This window comes from Vulpes lagopus, chromosome 2 (genome assembly GCF_018345385.1).
Source record: "Vulpes lagopus strain Blue_001 chromosome 2, ASM1834538v1, whole genome shotgun sequence".
Taxonomy (NCBI): domain Eukaryota; kingdom Metazoa; phylum Chordata; class Mammalia; order Carnivora; family Canidae; genus Vulpes; species Vulpes lagopus.
The window spans coordinates 121,694,531-121,700,179 of record NC_054825.1 but is presented as its reverse complement, the minus strand read 5'-3'; the positions used below and the strand labels follow the sequence as shown (position 1 = coordinate 121,700,179).

The window sequence follows — 5,649 nt, the reverse complement described above, 5'->3', positions numbered from 1 at the left end:
TCCTTTAATTCTATGATTAAGGTCCTGGATTGCTTGCCCCCCCCCCCCCGAAAAATGGCTCATATGCATGAAACCTGCCAAAAAAAACACAGCAAACACTTACAAAACTGAAATATGGTGTGCAACACCACATTTTCAGATTGGACTCTGGGAAGCACACAGGTGAGGGAGACCAAAATAACACTACAAAGGTTTTGAAGCTAAGTTGACATTCAAACCACAGTCCACAAAACTGAGTTGAGACATGTTCAGGGTTGATTGCTTGCTAAAATAGATGACTTAAAAAGAAACCTGATTCTTTTAACATAAGACTCAAAATGTTCAGGAATCAATCCAAAATCATTCATTATACCAAGAACCAGAAAAACCATAACTCAAATGAGAAAAGACAGTAACATATGCCATGCCAAGATCACACAGAGGTTGGAATTAAATGACAAGGTTTTCAAGCAACTGTCACAGAAACACTCCAACAGCAGTGCATGAAAGGGAAAACTGAAACAAAAAGCAGTGGGAACACAGAAAACAACAAAACAGCCGACCTAAATTCTAACATATCATTAATTACTCTAAAAGTAAATGGCTTAGCCCCCTTTCCTCAGTCGCCACGGAAGTGGTCTATCCTAGCAAGGAAGCTTCACTTCATCCCACAGTGGCCACTCGCTGGCCCCATGGCCTCTGTCTGGGGGCATGCCTGCATGAACTCAGCCCTCACCCTGCAAGATGATGAGGTGTCAGTCACGGAGGATAAGATCAACGTGCTCATGAAAGCAGTGGGTGCAAATGTGGAATCCTTCTGACTGGGCTTGTTTGCAAAGGCCCTGGCCAATGTCAATACTGGGAGGCCCATCTGCAACGTAGGGGCTGGTGGTCCTGCCTGAGCAGCCGGCGCTGCACCAGCAGGAGATCCTGCTCCCTCGGTCACTGCTGCCCCAGCTGAGGAGAAGCAAGTAAAAGCAAAGAAAGAAGAATCAGGGGAGTCTGATGATGACATGGGCTTTGATCTTTCTTTCTTTCTTTTTTTTTTTTTGGCTTTGATCTATCTGACTAAACCTCTTCTGTAACCTGTTCAATAAAAAGCTGGGCTCTTTGGGCACCCGGGTGGCTCAGTGGTTGAGCATCTGCCTTTGGCTCAGGTTGTGATCCTGGGTTCCTGGGGTCCTGGGATCAAGTCCCACGTCGGGCTCCCTGCAGGGAACCTGCTTCTCCCTCTGCCTGTGTCTGCCTCTCTCTGTGTGTCTCATGAATAAATAAATAAAATCTTAAAAAAAAAGAACAGAAAAAGGTATATTGTACACACATTAATCAATAGGAAGCTGGAGTGTCTATATTAATATTAGGCAAAACAGACTTCAGAGCAAAGAAAATTAGCAAGGACAAAAAGTGGCATTATAAAACTATAAGAAGGCTCAATTACCTAAGAACATATAACACTCCTAAGCACGTATGTTCTTAGCAGCAGAACCTGCAAAAATAGGCAGCAAAAATGGCAAAACTGGGAGGAGAAATAGACAAACCTGCCATTATAGCTAGGGCTTCTCTTAGTAGCTGATAAACCAGCAGCCAAAAAAAATCCAGCACAAAATCTGGCCATGAATGTGTATAGCAGCTTTATTTGTAAATCAAAAACTGAGAACCACTTAAATGTCTTTCAGCAAGTGGATGGGTAAACAAATTATAGTACCTCCATTGCAGTAGACAGAATGTGGACGCTGTCTTTCAAACTCATAGGTTAAATCCTAATGCCCACTGTGACAGTATTTGGAGGTGGAGCCTTTCAGAGGTGAGTAGGTCATGAGGCTGGAGTTCTTATGAACAGAATCAACGCCATTATAAAAGAGAACCCAAAGAACCTTGTTACCCCCTTCCAGCATGTAAGAACATAAGGAAAAGATGGTTTTCCATGAACCAGAAAGTGGGCTCCCAATCTGTACACGTACCTTGGTCTTAGGATTCCCAGCCTCCAGAATGATAAGAAATATATTTCTGGTTTTTAATAAGCCATGTAGCCTGTGGCAACAACTTGATGGATTTCCAGGGCATTATGCTGCCTGATGAAAGGCCAATTATATCCATGTTACATTCTCAAAATGACAAAATTACACTGAAGAATCATGTTTGCCCAGGGTTCAGGTCCGGGGGGAGGGAAGATGTGACTATTATTGGTGATGAAACAGTTGAGGATAATCTTGATGATAATCATGGTTACACCAATCTATATACATGATAAAATTTCATAGAACTATGCACCCCCCTGGGCAGCCTGGGTGGTTCAGTGGTTTGGCTCTGCCTTCAGCCCAGGGCCTGACCCTGGAGACCCAGGATCGAGTCCCAGGTCGGGCTCCTTGCATGGAGCTTGCTTCTCCCTCTGCCTGTGTCTCTGCCTCTCTCTCTCTGTCTCATGAGTGAATGAATAAAATCTTTAAAAAAAAAAACTATGCACCCCCCAAAAATGTTCATATTAAAACTGGTAACAATCCCCAAAATGTCTGTAGTTTAGATAATAGTATGGTACTGCCATCAATTGATTGGCTCTGATAACTCTGCTCTGGTATGTAAGATATTATTGGGGGAAATTGGGAGAAGGTCCATGGGAACTCCCTGTACTCTTCCTGCAACTTCTGTGTGAGCCTTAAAATATTTTAAAACAAAAATATTTTTTAAAATGTGGCTAGAGCAACCGATCAGCTGAATCGTTCGCTCGGTGTGATTTTTATAAATTTAAATAGCTGCGTGTGGATTATGCAGGTCACTACTAAGTTTCACCAAGTAACCTTTTGATTTCCATTTGTTCTTATTCCTAGGCTCCTTTTTTTTTTAATTTTTATTTATTTATGATAGTCACAGAGAGAGGAAGAGAGAGAGGCAGAGACATAGGCAGAGGGAGAAGCAGGCTCCATGCACTGGGAGCCCGACGTGGGATTCGATCCCGGGTCTCCAGGATCGCGCCCTGGGCCAAAGGTAGGCGCTAAACCGCTGCGCCACCCAGGGATCCCTTATTCCTAGACTCCTAAAGAAAAGTTTCATGCATGAAAAGTTTACCCGACACATAAAATATAATCCATATTATTTAAATCTCTCTTAATCGAGTACAATGCTCTCTACCAAGTGAGAGCATAATGAAATTCATGTTTGAAAAGTAACGCATTTGGTCATTTTTCCATTTTTTATCCCATTCCCATGACTACTGTGGATGGGAGAACATTAATTCTTCAGCTACATTCTAAAGGTTTTAAAACTCCTAGCCTTGTTTTGTCAGCTCACAGAATAGAAAGAAGTCTCTAGTTGTTCAGAACCTTAATTATCTCTTTTCACTGACAAAAATCTAAGCAACCTACTACCTCCAAATCCCTAGGAATGAACAGTCGGTCTTTTGACCTTCCTTGCCAGACTAAGTGACTTTAAATCTTTGCCAGCTCAGGTTAAGAGATCAACTCTTCTCTCAGAGCCCACAGAAGTCCAACTCCTCTGACTTGCAGAAGGGGTTTGATTCTTTCCTCCCTTTTCATTCATTCCCCTCCTACTTTTCCCAAACATCCTCACTCTAAATAAAATGTACAAGCTTATAATGAGGCAAATTCATTGAGCACTGGCCCAGCCCTCCTCACTCCCTGCCCCAGCCCCACATGGAAGCAAGGGTCTAATCATAAAGAACCACCCAAGCTTTCCTGGGGACACTCAAGGGTAGGGACTCCTAAGGTTATTTTGGGATGGGTTGCTCTAAAATTCTCTTTCCAACCACTCCTACAGTGGTGGTGGAAGCTGTTGGGACCCCTCACCTTGCAGAAAGGCTAAGCCTTTGCCATCTCTGTGGGAATCTAAGATTATCTAGAGATTTCCAAAAAAGGAATATTAGGATTCTCTTCAGGGGCCTATGGGGGGTAGGGATGAACATTGACACTGCCATTGTTTAGGATTGCCAGCTCATGAGGGTAATAAAGTGCTTACTGACTTTTAGTTGGTTTTTATCACTGTTTAAAACTCTCTGCAAATGGTACACCCACTTTTGCCTGAACTAGGGAAAACTACTCCTATCACCCGCCCTTCAGAAAGCCATCAGTTTACTCCCTCTTGTGTCCAGAGCATACCTGCTTTCACCTTTCCAGACTGAGGGAGACTCAGATATGAGCCTGAAGCCTAAGTTCTGAAAAGGCAGGAGATTGTCTGTTTCCCTCTTGAGTCTCTAACAGGTGACACAATGCTTGGTTCTAATCTAAGAGGTTATTGTTAAATAGAGAAATGAATTAGTTTCTATTTCACGGAAATAAATGATCATTTTTCATTCATTCATTCTTTTTTTTTTTTTTTTCATGCTAAGAGATGACTCCTCAAAATAGATTTCATTGCAGTCAACTGAAAATACCTCTCGAGAGAGGTAATTCCCATTTGGTTAAGAGCAGTTTTCCAGGTAAAGGAGCAGCTATGAGCCATTAGCCGATTGGCTCACACTAGCCGTGGGATGAGTGCACTGGTCTGGAAATAACAGGATCTTGGCAGGGCACCAACAGCAACTCTGATATTCTCGTCCCTGTACCACTCATATCCAGTTGTTTCTCATATGAAATTCACTCCATCCTGGAAGAGATTTTCCAAGGTCTGGTTATGATGTTTAGAGGTGGTGTTTAATGGCTGATTGGCATCAACTGGTTGAATCATTTTATCCTTAGTCATTCCATAGCTGGTGAATTAAATGGAGCTGATGAAGACTATGATCCATTCACCTCATAAGTCTTTGAAGGTGGTATCAATCTCTGCCTTTCTATCTGGGATGTGATAACATTTTAAATGCATTGCCTTAAAAATTTCAGGAAGGGATTCACTTGTTTTTTTTTCCTACTGTAACAGCTCTTTTCCTACTAGTTATTATGAGGGTTTTCACAAATGTGAAGTACACCTAAGCTGATTATAAATTTGTTGAGTCAGGAGATAAGTGGAAGGTGGTTTCACGAACCCTGTGGATCCACTTTGAGATGGACCTAAGCCTAGAACTCTGGACCCATGTATGGCTCTTCTTTAACAGGAGGATCCATGATGGTACTCTGGGTCCTTCGGTGTCATAGTCAACTCAGATTCCTGTTTCAACAATCCACTTTCCCCAGTGTATGTATATTTGAGTAAATGGCCATTGGCCCCTTTGTAGAAAGACGAGGGAACACTGCTGTGTACACTTTCTATGGTGTTGCAAGATCCTTCCTCATAGGAACTTGCCATTACTTCAGTAAGGTTAGGAGTAGGTTATGGGTCTAAGAACTAGTCTGTAAACTGATTAAGAGATCATGATTCTCCAGTAAGGTGGTAGACTTTAGTCTTCTGCTTATCTATTCATGATCTATCTTGACTAGGTCATTGATAAGAGTCATTAAGCAAGACCCTTATTCCTTGTCAGTCAATCTTATTCTGGAAACACCATCTTCCATTAGGTAGCTTCACAAAGCTCCTTGAGCAGAGCCTTCTAATCTGTCTGCCTTGCACTTCAATATCCTGCCTGCCTTGCTCCTGGCCATCTGGCCTCTGCTATTCTCAGATCCTATCTTCCCCATAGTTATCAGGGAGCATAGCTTGATAGCAGAATCTCCTATCATTAATCCTAATCTACATGGAGCAGCCACTACTGAGCTTCTCGACAATGCTGGTGCCACCCTCAGCTAG

At 42.5% G+C, this 5,649-nt stretch overlaps 1 pseudogene; it reads left to right on the top strand.

Annotated features, from left to right (window-relative positions):
* Window positions 1–671: 671 nt before the first annotated feature.
* Window positions 672–5,649, top strand: LOC121478074 (annotated as a pseudogene).